General features: G+C 48.9%; 1 long non-coding RNA gene across 2 annotated transcripts; it reads left to right on the top strand.

Annotated features, from left to right (window-relative positions):
• The first annotated feature begins 256 nt into the window (after positions 1 to 256).
• On the top strand, positions 257 to 14012 carry LOC120754771 (uncharacterized). 2 transcript variants are annotated; one of them, XR_005701546.2, is made up of 6 exons: positions 257 to 406; positions 3564 to 3655; positions 7796 to 7922; positions 12101 to 12203; positions 12583 to 12693; positions 13168 to 14012. It is a non-coding gene; the product is annotated as an uncharacterized LOC120754771 (long non-coding RNA). The 2 variants fall into 2 exon arrangements; XR_005701547.2 differs by lacking the exon at positions 13168 to 14012 and adding an exon at positions 13000 to 13159.
• Positions 14013 to 14379: the final 367 nt, after the last annotated feature.

Genomic DNA, 14379 nt, shown 5'->3' with positions numbered 1-14379 from the left:
CTCTGGGTGGCGGGAGGCCAGCATTGGCACTGTGGGGACCATCCATCCCTGTGGCTGCATCACATGATCTTTGCCTTGGTGCATCCCAGCCACAAGCCGGGTGCTGTGGGGAGACAGAGGCAGTGCTGAAGGCAATCTTGCCCCCCATCCATTGCAGCTGTGTTAATTATCCCACAGTGGGAACAGCCTTGCCCTCACAGCTCTGGGTGTGATAAGAGGGAATTAGCTGGGACAGGGTCAGTTGGGGTCTGCTGGCCGTGCTGTGAGGAGGAGGAAGGGACAGAAAGGGTGAGCTGCTGTACAAGGGACAGGAAGCAGGGAACTGGAACTGCAGAACGAAGAGAGAAGAAGGAGAGAAAGAGATAGAGCTGTGTGGAGCTGCTCAAGGGACTGCAGCATAGAAAAGGTATGAGAGACTGTTAGATAACATGGGACAGATGCTTGGAGCCCTCTGAAGTTTTTGAAGGAGCACTCCTGAGTGCTGTGGCCATCTCGATGATAACAGCAAGGTCGGGGCTTATAAGGGCTGGAGCCTGAGGGTAGCTGGTGTTTGGGGTTCTGCTTTTGGTGTGTGCTGGTGCTTGCTTCCCCTGGGCTGTTTTAGTGGGGTAAGCACATGTTTTAATTCAGTTGTTTGGAGTGTGTTGAAGCTAATATGTTTAGGCATGTGGCGTGGTGCAGGGCTGATGTTGGGTGGCCCCAGCTGAAGCTATGTTAATGCTGGGGGGCTGTTGCTCCCTGGGTCTCCCAGGATATGCCTCAGGCTTCCAAGCCCTTACTTAATGAGGAGTTAGGAGGCACGAGTTGCTGCAGTTTGGCTTTTTCCTGGTCATTACAGGGCTGAAGTGGTGCTTTTTGTGTCTTCTGCATCAGCTTCTACCCTTGGATTGGGTTTCCTGTGGCTCTGGTAGAGTGCAGAGGGTTTTGCTCTCTGCTGGGCCAGAGAATTGCTTTGGGAAGCTCCTTTATAGACCAGAATTATGTTGGCTCTGCAGGCTTCTGCAATTAAAGGCCTGACTCATATTTGCAGTGTGGAATTGGAGCCTGTTGGGCAAGGAATGGGAGACAGAGCCTTTCCTGCCCTAATTCCTCTAAGCTGTGAATTTTTGCTGTGTCTGTGGTTCTGGCCAGGGTTCGTGTTTGGGGTGGGAGCTGTGAAGTTTTGCTCCCTTTCCAGGTGGTGTTGCTGTATCTGTGCTTAGGGCAGGGAGCATTGGGGTGTTTTTGTTAATTCAGGCTCCTCCTGAGGGATGGAAGGTACAGACTGAAAAGCTTGCAGGGAAGGGTGATTCAGCACTGTGATGTGGTCCCACAGTGGGGTGAATGATAGAGAAAAGCACCACCCTGAGCAAGAGCATGTCAGGTCATTGTCTGGTTTAAGCCAGTGTTTCTGTGCTATTGTCCTTATTTTAATTTTCCTGTTAAATTGTAGCTCTGACTTGGAATTTCTCACAAGGTATTTGTGCAGAGTTAATTCCTCCTGCTGCTTTACCTTCAGTCCAGCATGCTTGCCTCAAGGCACTCAGGCAGCCCCTGGTTCTGTGCTCTGTGTTTGGCTGGTCAGCGTTCTCCTGCCAGGTGGTCCCCTCCTGCAGTTAATTACCTGCCTGGTTTAAAGGTATGTGTCTTCTGTTATAGGAATAATTTCCTGCAGTTTTCATTGTTTGTTTTCCCAGAGCAAGATTGGGTTTTTCTTCTTGTGCTTTGTACTTGAGGATACATCCAAAGTGCTCTGTAGGTTCTTGGCACACTGTGGGAATTTGGTGTGCTTGTGTGCGTGGGATCTTGGGTCACACATATGGAAATGTAAAATCAGCGCTTGGATTGCTCTGGATACGTAATGGGAAATGTGTGTTAGGAGAAGTGACTGTGGCTAAGGACTGCTCTCTTGTAGCTCTGCGGGTTTGGCAGAGCGGTTGAAGGGTTTGTGAGAGCAGACCAGGGAATGGACAGATCAGCCCCAGGAGGTTGAGCTTTGCTTCTCTTTCCAGAAGGCTGAACCCACTAGTGAATGTAAAGTCTGTGGCCAGAGTAGTAATAATTGTTTTTTTGTTTTTTTGTTTGTTTGTTTTTTGGTTTTTTTTCTTCTCTTGAGGTCACTTGTAAGGGTAGGACAAGAGCTGAGGCAGAGCTTGTTGGGACCCTGAGAGAGAGGGAGAAGCAGCAAATGGAGTTGGAAAAGTATTGTCCTTTCCGTACCTGAGAAGTTGGACAAGACCATGAAATCAGACCCGTGGTCTTGTTGTGGAGTCCACGGTCCAAGGGAACTCCTGGATTGCTCCTGAAGCCCTGGCCAGGCTTGGGGCCCGATCCACGAGGAAGCTGAGCCGGGCTGTTGCCGCACTGGACGTTGTGTCAGCCTGTTGCTGGCACCCATTTGTCCGAGCTGGGCCCTGTCCCAGCAGAGCTGTAAGTCTCTTTGCCTGCAGGTGGATGTGCCAGTGGCAAGTCCCAGTTGTGGGAGAGGCTCTCCAGTGCTTGGCTGGGACAGGGGGTTCCCAGCTCGCGGGCTGTGGCTCTGGAGGATGGTGAAGTCTCAGGGTCCCTGGTGCTGCGTCTCAGTCCCTGTGGTGCTGCTCTCTTTGGTAGCAGTGGTGAGGGGCATTGCAGGGCTTTGTTGTTTGGAGTTCTTTGCTGCTTTGAGCTCTGGTGGATGAGGCTGGATTCCTGAAGCTGGTGTCTGTGTCTTTGCTGCTGCCCCTGCCCCCCTGGCCAAACACTTCTACTGTCCAGTACATATCCTGGGACCTGTGCTGCGTGGAATATTTACAGGAATTTGATCCTGTGAGTTTTAGATGAAAACAGTGCTTCTTTTTGAATCTTGTAGGAAAGCAGGACTGGAACGTGGCAACTTGGGGGACTTTTCCCACAGGTGTTTGCATCTGTGCTGTCCTGTCTTTGTTCTTCCTGCACTGTTGGAGGCGGGACTCATTTATTTGGGTTTTCCTTTTCCATCCCTGGGGACACAGGTGATTAGGCTCAGCCTGAAGGAGATTCCCAATGGAGTTTGTGATAGCTGGTTTATTTAACTTTGCTTTCATGCAATAAAGAGTTGAAAATTAGCTTCTTACAGGAATTGGCAAGAGAATTAAGCAGTGTTACCCTTCTTATTCTGCTGAGCTTGTTTCTGCTCCAAGTCCTGCAGTACCTAAGGACCCCAAGGTGTTCAGGTGTGACGGGGGTTGGAAAAACCTGTTGTGTTGTGTGTGAGGCAGCCCATTGGGACTGGTGCTGGGTTCTGGATTTGGAAGGGCTGGGTGGGTGTGGATCATGGGATGTACTGTAATGAGAGCAGTGTGCTGTGGGGATGGTCAGGGCCCATCTCTTCTGTCTGCCAGGGGTGCTGAGTGTTCTGTACCTACTGTACAGACCAAGCTGATTTGGTGTGTTGGCTCTCCTGTTTCCATAGTTTTTCCCAAGGAGTGGGAAGGAGAAGCTATTCCTCTACTTGAGCTAAAAGTCTACCTGGATTTTTGCCCTCCTACAGAACTGTTGAGTTCTCTTGTTGAGCCCAAAGCCTGTGGCCATAATTAATAGTAATGATTGTGCCTTTCTCTCTCCAGGTCCTTGGCAAATGCTGGATGAGAACTGACACAGAATTTCTTGGGACCCTGGCAGAGAGAGAGAAGCAGCAAATGGTGTTGGGAGAGTTTCTGTGAGTACCTGTGAGATCATGGGCTTCTTACAGCTTAAGAAAGGATCTGGATAGGAAAAGAGCTTGTTTTCCATGAAACCCTCATGTGGAACATCTGAACAAAGAGGATGGGATGGGACTTCTTGGAGCCTAGAAATGAGGTGATGTGAGTATTTTTGATAGCAGCAGAGCATCTGGAACCAGTTGGCAGAAGACTCTGCAAGGTAAGTGCAGAGCTGAATGATACAAGCAGGAAAACATCTGGGGCTGGGTTTGGACTTCTCAAGGCCTTGTAGATTCCTCTCTCCAACCACCACTTGTCAGTAGAGCTGGATCGCTATCCTTCAGCGGACCGTCAGTGTCTGGTGTTCCTGGCGTTTTAGTAGCTTGAGTTTTTCCCAAGGAAGAGCATCCTGGTCTTGCTCTTGTGTTGAGACAGCTTAGTGCCCTTTTGGACCTCCTTCAAGGAGTAGGAGGAGCCTGGATTTGTGTCTCTTGGATCGTGCTGACCTTCAAGACAAGGACTAAAGGGGAGTGCCAAGGCAGCAGGGGCTGCTCTGGAAGTCAGGAGTGGTTGGGCTCTTCTGTCCTGGTTCTGCTTAAGAGATGGCTCAGGGCTGCTGAAGTGCTGAGGGCTGAACAAACAGCCCTCACCTTTGAGCCAAAGCTGAGCTCTTGATGGAACCTTCCAGCCTAATGCTGTGTTTGTACACGTTCATTAACAAAGTCCACAGGATCATTAGTGTTAGGGCCTAGGTATCTGCTCACTGACAAAACAGGGATTGACCTTTCTGTGCCTGAGAAGCTGGACAAAGCCACAAAATCAGACCTCTTGCCTTGCTGGCAGCTCCTGGGTTTTTCCCTGAGCCCCGGCCAGGCTTGGGGCCCAATCCACGAGGAAGCCGAGCCCGGCTGTTGCCGTACTGGACGTTGTGTCAGCCTGTTGCTGGCACCCGATTGTCCGAGCTGGGCCCTGTCCCAGCAGAGCTGTAAGTCTCTTTGCCGGCGGGTGGACGCGCCCGCGGGAAGTCCCGGTTATGGGAGAGGCTCTCCAGTGCTTGGCTGGGACAGGGGGTTCCCAGCTCGCGGGCTGTGGCTCTGGAGGATGGTGCAGCCTTAGGCTGTGACTGGTGCTGTATCTTAATCACTGTGGGCAATTGGCCAAACGCAGGCACCCATGAAAGTTGTTCACTCGCTCTCTGCTGCTCTAGTGGGGCAAAGGAGAGGGGGGAAAAAAAAAATTAATGAGGTGTTCATGAGTTAAGAACTGTGAGAAAACCACTCTAAGGGCAAAACAGGTTTACATTTAAAAGTGTAAGGTTGATTTGTTATTAACAGAGTCAGAGAATGATAGTGAGAAGTAAATTAAGCCTTTAAAACACCTTGTATTTTTTTTCCCCCAGCCCCTTCCTCTTTCCTACTGACAGTGCAGGGAGACAGGGCATGGGGGTTTTGGTCAGCTCATTATTTGAGGTTTTTCTTCTGTTTGCTCAGGGAGAGGAGTTTTTTCTCTGGTATGCTGTAGGGTCCCTCCTGCAGGCCAAGAGCCTTTCCAGAGCTGTTGTGTCACGGGTTCCTCATGCCCAGGGTGCAGTTTTTTAGGGCTTGGTTGCTCTAGTTTGGAAGCAAGGGCTCTCTTTATCTCTAGAAGAGGTTTTAGACTCAGATGCAAGAATGAGCAGTTCTTGTTGGTTAAACCTCCCCTCGGCAGGTAAGAAGGTTTTGACTTCTATTTTTAGAATCACGGTCTAATGTTTTGGTTCAACTCTACTTGCATATGGGGGTGCCGGAGATGATTTCAGGCTTGAAGATGAGGAGAATCATGGGGATTACGTATAGGGCTATGAGGGGATGTTCTTGTGTGGAGGAGTTTTGGACTGATGTGATGTGGGATGGAAGGGTGCCTCGTTGTGTCATTGTTAGTATGTCTAAAGCGTATGAGGCGGTGAGGAGGATTGTGGCCCCTGTGAGGAGGATTGTGAGTGGAGATCAGTTGAACGAGGCGATGCTGATGGTTAGCTCTGCTCTGAGGTTAGTTGTTGGGGGTAGTGCTCTGTTAGGTTTGCTGGTAGTCATCAGGTGGCCGTGAGAGGTAGGAGGGGTTGCGTGCCTCATGTTAGTAGGAGGGATTCGGCTGTGGGTGCTTTCGTAGTTGGTGTTGGCTAGGCCAAAGAGTGTTGAGGAGGTCAGTCCGTGTGAGATGATTAGGTTTATTGCCCCTGAGAATGTTCATTGGGTTTGAACGATGGTTGCGGCGACAACTAGGCCTGTGTGGCTGACCGATGAGTAGGCGATTAGGGATTTTAGGTCGATTTTGCGTAGGCAAATGGCACTGGTTATCAGTGCCCCTTATAGTGCGAGGGTAACAAAGGGGTAGTGGAGGTTGGTTGATGTTAGGTTTACAAGGATGGTTATTCGTATAATGCCGTATCCTCCTAGCTTTAGTAGCAGGGCGGCGAGGAGCATGGATCCTGCGATGGGGGCTTCTACATGAGCTTTGGGGAGTCCTAGATGTAGTCCGTATAGGGGAGCTTTAATGATGAAAGGTATTAGGAGGGCGAGGCTTGATGCGATGCCTGTTCAGGAGGAGGTGAGGGTTGGGTGTGAAAGTTTGAGGATTGGGAAGTCAAGGGTGCTTGTTTGGTTATGTAGGTGGAGGATGGCGATTAGCAGGGGGAGTGAGCTGGCGAGTGTGTAGAATAGGAGATGAATGCTGGCATTTAGATGTTTGGGCTGGTTCCCTCATTGGGTGAGGGGGATCAAGGTTGGGACGAGGGTGGCCTCAAATGCAATGTTGAAGAGTATTAGTTCTGAGGCTGAGAAGGCCAGGAGGATGAAGGGTTGAACTATTGCAGAATTTCCCCACGAGACTAGACGACCGCCGATGGCAAAAGTGAAAGAGACTGCTCTCTGGCGTCGGGTGGGATTTTACAGCTTTTATTCTCAAGTCCTGCCTGCTTCGCTGGAGACCTTTCCCGATGACTCGCCAATGCCAGAGAGAGCTGGCCCCTCCCCTGTCAGGGCTTTTTCCCCAGGGAGCAGGGCCCAGAGGCACTACCCAATAAGGGAGAAGGGGCAGGGGAACAGAGTTAGGTGACACTTCAGTGTGGGAGATGGGCAAGGACAGATAGAAAAAACATTACAAATCTGATGATATAGAAACCCAATTAATGCATTACAACAAACTATGATTACTGTTGTGATAAAAATTCATTTGCGGATGGGGGGTTCTTGTTCCAGGTGATTTTGGCTTGCTATGAGTATTAGAGGAAGGAGTCAGCATGATAGGACTAGTCGGGGTGGGGCAGAGATTTGGTCAATGGAGGTTCAAGAAGTTAGGTTATGTTCTACCTACCTAGACCCTACCTAGAACCGCGGTTCTAGACCCTACCTAGAACCAGTTCCGTGGTCTGGACCACCCAGTTGGCAGGGAAACCTGGACTGGATTTCTCCTGGAAACTGGAATGGAGTCGGCAAAGGAGAAAAGAAAACCAAGACTGGATTGCTCACGGGGTCTGGATGGGCGTCACCTGGTTGGAGGGAAATTCTGGACTGTACTCTGGGCAGTGAGCCCAGTCTGTGTAGAATGTAAGTGCATAATTCAGGACTGATCCAATATCACTGAAGATTTTCCATGATATTTGGTGAGAATGGGCCTCAAGTTATTTGCATCCACACCTCCCCAGTGTGGACTTTTCCTGTGTAACGCTGGCCTCAGGGGCAGAGAAATGCTCTTGGAAATGAAATTCAAAGGCAGCATCTGAGACAATGGCATTTCAATCTGTGATTAAAATTTTTATGAAATAGCTTCAAGGCTATCTATTACAGAATAACTGAAATCAAATGGAGACAAGCAGATCAACATGGTATTGATTTATTCTGGGGAGTATGCTCTACACAAATTATCCCTTTTCCTCATTTACTGAAGATTTCTCTGTGTTATCCCTACCTCTTGCTGAACCTGCACACAATCTTTGCGATACGTGCCACGGGTTGCTTAATTTAAGATAATTTTAGGGAATAAATAATTCTTTTGAAACACATCTCCGCCTTTGATTTCCTCTGAAAATAGACAATGAACAGAAACATACTGAATCTGCATGTGGTCTGTGTCTTATTTCTAAATCATTGATTTTCAAGTGATTTCTGTTTTGTTTCCAGATTGAAAATGGAGTTGCTGAGCAAAGTTTTAACAGTAAGAAGGCAGCAAGTTCTATAGGGTTTGACAGTCTGGAAGCACTGGACGGGTCCTCTTTATATATTGTGGCATCAGTGTTGGAGTCTATGGGTAAGTTGCTCTTGAATTGAATTTTTTCTTGACATTTCTGCAAATGTGAATAGAGCTAGGAGAGAAAATTATGACCACACTGAAATGCAGCATAACATTGTTGAGTTCAGCTGACAGTGTGAAGTGTTTTTATATCCACAAAGCTTTATTGAACTTAAGTTTGCACTCCTGAGCTGTGAGTTTAGTTTCAAAGGTCTGATATTGCTGAAGAACAGACCCAATTCACGTTCTGCTATTTTTCTTGCCCTAAAACAGCATTTTAGAAGCTCTGCGCCAGTTGTGTAAGGAAATATGCTAACGTAATATTAAAATTATTTAAATTATGTGATGTTGCATCTTGTTTATCTGACATTAAAATCTAAGACTGCAGCTATAAATCCTGATTGCCTTTTTTGTATGAGTGATTTAGTGCTAAAACTAAGTTCAGCAATCAGAATCAAAAAACAAACAAACAAAAACACACAAGAAAAGAGGAAAAAAAGAGAGAACATTTCCTCCCTGGAAAAACTAAAGACCTTTACTTAGGGCTGTTCTTTTTGCCAGCATCCCAAATGCTCCTACATTCCTAAAAAAAGTAAATTCCAGTATCGTCTTCCTTGAGACGTGGAAGACCAGGAAATTACATGTTTTAAATATCCACAGGGAAAGGGAACTGAATAGTTTTCATAGTTTTCCTGGGACGCAGAGTGCTGTGTCCAGCTCTGGGGCCTCCAGCATGAGAAGGACAGAACCTGCTGAAGTGACTCCAGAGGAGAGTCACAAAGAGAAGAAATAAGGGCTAAAGACCCTCTCCTATGAAGGCAAGCTGGGAGGGCTGTGGTTTTTCAGCCTGGAAAAAAGGCTTTAGCAACACTTAGAGCATCCTTCCTGTGCTGAAAGGGGGTTATGAGAAGGCTGGAAAAAAATACATACAGGACCCTGGAATGATAGGATACAAGGGAATGGCCTTAAATGGAAAGAGTGCAGGTTTATATTACAGAACAGGTACAAGTGCTGTACTGTGAGGGTGGCAAGGCAGTGAGAGGGGTTTTCCAGAGAAGTTGTGGATGCCCTATCCCTGGCAGGGTTCAATGTCAGGTTAGATGAGGCTTTGAGCAACCTGGTCTAGTGGCAGGTGCCCCAACCACAAAAAGGGAGGGGCTTGATGATCCTCAAGGTGCATGAGTGGATGTGATCTATCCTTTCAATGCCATGTTCTCTAGCGCAGGTGTTTATAAGGCTGTTCTTGAAGTGGGTCCCATTGTCTGACTCGATTCTCTCCGGGGTGCCATGTCTCCATGGGTTTTGCATTTCAAGGCCCACCATGGTGTTCCGGGCAGTAGCGTGAGGCACAGGGTAGGTCTCCAACCATCCAGTGGTGGCTTCCACCATGGTCAGCACGTAGCGCTGGCCTTGGCGGGTTTGGGGAAGGGTGATGTAGTCAATCTGCCAGGCTTCCCCGTACTTATACTTGGACCATCACCCGCCATACCATAGCGGCTTTGCCCGCTTGGCCTGCTTGATGGCAGCACACGTCTCACAGTCATGGATAACCTGAGAAATACTGTCCATGGTTAGATCCACCCCTCGGTCTCGTGCCCACTCATAGGTGGCATCCCTGCCCTGATGACCTGAGGCATCATGGGCCCATCGAGCTAGGAACAACTCTCCCTTGTGTTGCCAATCTAAGTCTATCTTTGACACCTCTGTCTTTGCAGCCTGATCTACCTGTTTGTTGTTCTGGTGTTCCTCGTTAGCCCGACTCTTGGGGACATGGGCATCTACATGGCGGACTTTCACAGGTACCTTCTCTACCCGACTGGCAGTGTCCTTCCATTCATCGGCAGCCCAGATTGGTTTCCCCCTATGCTGCCAGCTGGCCTTTTTCCACCTTTCCAGCAAAGCCCACGGAGAACTGGTGAATGCTAATCTGTGTATCCGTGACTCGGTGTAGAGGTAGAGCTTTGGTCACTTCTCTCTTTCAGCAATGTCCAGGGCAAGTTGAACAGCTTTGGGTTCAGTTAGTTGACTCGATCCACCCTCTCTTTCAGTGGCTTGTGCAACTTGTCGTGTGGGGCTTTATATGTCTGCTTTTTACTTCTGGTTTATCCTTATGATGCCGCATGAACTCTTAGTGAAAAGAGCTTAGCGTGTTTCTTCAGCTGGCAGTTGGTTATATGGTGGAGCTGCTTTAGCACGTGTCACTTGTTCCTGCTCCTCTTCATCCGTGGGATTAAAGTTTTGACTTTCTGGCCAGTTGGTAATTACTTCTAAAATCTCAGGGCGATTTCGGGTTTCCAATACGGGTGCGCTGAGGGATGAGGGCAATCCATTTGCTCCATGTGGCGTTGGTGGCGTGATGGGTAGAGGGAACCTTGCCTTTAAACATCCACCCCAGCACCGGTAGTTGGGGTGCAGGAGGAGTTGTGTTTCTGTGCCAGTCACCTCTGAGGTGGCTTGAACTCTTTCCTAGGCGGCCAAGATTTCCTTCTGTGTTGGAGTGTAGTTGGCTTTGGACCCTCTGTAACTTCAGCTCTAGAATCCCAGCGGTCGGCCCTGCGTCTCCCCAGGCACCTTCTGCCAAAGGTTCTAGGACGGGCCATTGTTCCCGGCTGCAGAGTGGAGAACATTCTTCACCTCTGGTCATATCCTGACTAGGTCAAAGGCTACCGCATGAGCAATCTCCTGCTTGATCTGGGCAAAAGCTGGTTGCTGTTCAGGGCCCCAGTGGAAATTGTTCTTGCGGGTGACCAGGTAGGGAGGGCTCACAGTCTGGCTGTACTCAGGGATGTGCATTCTCCAAAAACCTATGGCGCCTAGGGAAGCTTGTGTTTCCTTCTTGCTGGTCTGTGGAGACATTGCAGTGGTCTTATTGATGACCTCGGTGGGAATCTGATGCCGTCCATCTTGCCACTTTACTTTCAGGAACTGGATCTCTTGGGCAGGTCCCTTGACTTTGCTCTTCTTGATGGCAAAACCGGCTTCCAGGAGAATGTGGATGATCTTCTCTCCTTTCTCAAACGCTTCCGTTGCTGTGTTCCCCCACACAGTGATGTCATTGACGTACTGTAGATGTTCCGGAGCCTCACCCTTTCCCAGTGCAGCTTGGATGAGTCTAGGGCAGATGGTGGGGCTGTGTTTCCACCTCTGGGGCAATCGGTTTTAGGTGTACTGCACGCCCCTCCATCCTCCAGGGGGGCGTTTTCTGATTATGGGCCAATGGGGCCCACCAGTGACATGACACATTCCATCATCCCATTGTGAGATGCTCTAGCCAGTGTGGGAGGAGCCAACTGTTCCTAGCAAGATCAAAACTGGGACTGAAGAACATAAGATATCCAGTTTTTTCACTGGATTCCCAGAGGAAGACCGGACCCATCTCGTCACCACTGGACTTTCTGCAGGACCATCTCTACTCCCCCGGACCATATCTGTTACACCAGGAGGACTTATTTGGACTGCTTCCAACACCCTGACCACCAAGGGTGCCAGGTCATTTCCCTGACTCTGTCAGAGTTTTTCAGGATTTTTGGTTGCTACCTTGCTTGGCTTTTTTTGTACTACTATATTTGTATTTCTTTTTTTTTCTTTTTTTTTTTTTTTAAACTTTCCTAATAACTGTTACTCCTATTCCCAAGTCTTTGCCTGAAAGCATCTAATTGCAAAATCATAATAATTTAGAGGGAAGGGAAGGGGGCTTACATTCTCTTACATTCCAAGGGAGGCTCTAGCTCTCCTTAGCAGACAACTGTCTTTCAGAACCAAGGCACTGAATAACTCTGTTCTTTGTGGGGGAGTTATGACCACCTATTAAAAAAACAACAAAAAAACCCCCTGAAGCTGATGTTTATATTTTCACTTTATTCTTCTTTGCGGGGGGAAAAAGGACCGGGTGTTGTTCTCATCCCTGGTTTCATGAGAGATCTGGATATCTGCTCTGGGGGCCAGGACAGCTGCATGTCAGGGATGCGATGGGTAATGGGCACCACTGGTTGATGCTGTGCTCTTGCCTACCTCGACTGGTCAATGCTGCTGCTGCTGGGATTTGAATATTGCCACGGAGCTTCTGTGGACACGGAACAGTCCTTGTCCTTGCAGGTGGATCTGTGCCTCCCTTGGAGGCTCTGATTTGCCCTGGATTGGGCAGAGAGAAGATGCCAGGGAAGCACAAAGCCTCCACTTGCTCCTTTTTTTGCCAGGTACCCTGGAGTGAGCGCAGTAACCCTGAGGATGGAGAAGGGTTTGGGATGAGGCCAAGAGACCTGGGGAAACCATTTTGCAGAATGACACTTGTGTGGAAAGGTTTGTCTAATACTTGGTGGTTTTGTTCATATTGCGTGTGTTTTCTTGTTTTAGTGGCTATTCTGGGGCACTGCATTCAAAGGCAAGCAGATCTTTTCTAGTGCACAATATCCTTCTTCTAATTATTTTCTATTTGATTTTGTGGAGCAAAATTGGGTTTTGGTTTCATCCTCTGTACATAAGGGCACGGGATCTGCACTGACCCTTCCACACAAAGCCCTCCATGTGCACACTGGTTAATTGGAGTAGGTGATACAGGCTCTGCCCAAAGGAGATTCCCAATGGAATTTTAACGAGAGGCACTGTTGGATTTCCCAGAGCTGGTTGAGTTAATTTTTGTGTTGTGTATTAAACAGTTGAATGGTTTTTTTCCTTCCAGAATGCTGCCGTGCAACCCACCTGGGTGCTTTGCACATCCTAGGTTTTTTCCATCTCTTGTCACATCAGAACACCCTGGCATCCTCAGGTCCAGAGGGACTTTGAGAAAAAGGTAATGTTTTTGTTATGGATTTGTTTGGAAAAAAAAAAAATTTGGGGTTTTTTTTGGCTTTTTTTTTTTTTTTTAATTTTGGGTTTTGTTGTTGTTTTTTGGTTTTTTGTGGGTTTTTTTGTGGGTTTTTTTTTTTTTTTTTTTTTCCCTTCTCAAAACCAAACTGAAACAAGCCACCTCTGGGAAACCCAACAGCAGCTGTCACTGAAACTCTAGTGAGAGTCTCCTCCAGGCTGAGCCTAAATGCTCTGTGTCCCTGAGAAAAAGTGTCACTTAGCATGGGGTACGACTGACTTGAGGCCTTAGTTCCACAGCTCCTCTATGGACGTGCACTATGGCTGAGGAGGGACAGGTATGGAAGAAGGAGGAAAACAGCCCAGCCTTTCACAAGCTTTTCACAGTATGCACTGGGGCTGGAGGCACTTCCCTTCTCTGCTTTGCACGGATTTTATCCGCTCCCCTCCTCTCCCCCAGGTCAAAGTTCCCAGCACATGGGGGCTGTTTGGCTCCCCCTGGCCTCAGCCCTCTGGCACAGAAGCAGTCTCCCTCTGTGGGTGCAAGAACACGTCCTGCACTTTCTGCAGTGTCCTTCTCTTGCCCCCTTGGAGCCGTTGGACCACGCTGCCGTGCGGAGCACAGGGAGAGTTTGGCGTGGTTGTGGCCATGCCCGGTCCTGGCTGTGTTCTTGAGGAACCGTCTCTGCCACAAAGTCAGGGTGCTTCTGACGGTGTCCCCACCCTGGCTGTGGCCGCCTGAGCGTGCAGGTGCTGCCCTGAGAGGGCTCTGCCAGGGGTGCTGAGCCTGGGCTGGGTGGGGGCTCATTGAATCCGTGGACCCACCACGTGCCTCCCCAGGCCACGGCCCTGCGCTGTCCCCACCCCTGCCACGCACAAGGCAGCCAGCAAGGCCCTGCCCTCCTTTCACCCTGACTACTGCTCTCTGACCTTTTGCTTTGCCCTTAATGTCTCACCCTGAACACTGACTTTCAAAGCTGATATTGGCAGTAACAGGCAGCCAGTTCAGTTCTGTGTTTAGGTGTAGTACAGAAACAGGATCTTTCTCTTGTCGTGACGGGGCAGCAATTGGAGGATGTGGTAGAGACTGGAATGCAAAGAGAATTAAAAACATGAAGATGGGCTTAGTTTTGTGGCCAGAGCTCTACTCTGCAGTACCACATTTCCTGAACTTGGCAATGCCATGCACCTGCCACAAGTACACACCAAGCGTGAACCACAGCCCCTGTGTAGGCCAAGCACCTGCACAGGTTGCACACGCTGAGAGCACACCCTGAGCGCATGAAACCTGTCCCTTTAGCTGCCCCTTACCCTTCTCCCGTGATTTTAGATTTCTTGTGACCAGTGGGTTTTCCCACAATGTCGACTGGATTACGGGATCCCATCCATGTTTTCCTGATGGCAGGCTACATTCCCTACACGCTGCGTTTTCCCCCATGCCAGACCGTGTGTGCAATCATCTATGTTTTCCCAATTCCTGAGTCCACATGATCCCATCTACATTTTCCTAATTCTGTATGATGCATCATCCAGTCCATGTTTTCCCATGTTCTAGACTGCCTGAGTGCGCCTGTCCATTTTCCTGATTCTGGACTCAGTGTGCGATCTGGGCAATATTTTTCCACATTCTGCACTCTGCACGCAATTCAGTCCATGGTGTCCTGATTCTGGA

This window comes from Hirundo rustica, chromosome 6 (genome assembly GCF_015227805.2).
Source record: "Hirundo rustica isolate bHirRus1 chromosome 6, bHirRus1.pri.v3, whole genome shotgun sequence".
Classification (NCBI taxonomy): domain Eukaryota; kingdom Metazoa; phylum Chordata; class Aves; order Passeriformes; family Hirundinidae; genus Hirundo; species Hirundo rustica.
The sequence above is the reverse complement of the archived record's forward strand: the minus strand, read 5'-3'. Positions and strand labels throughout refer to the sequence as shown.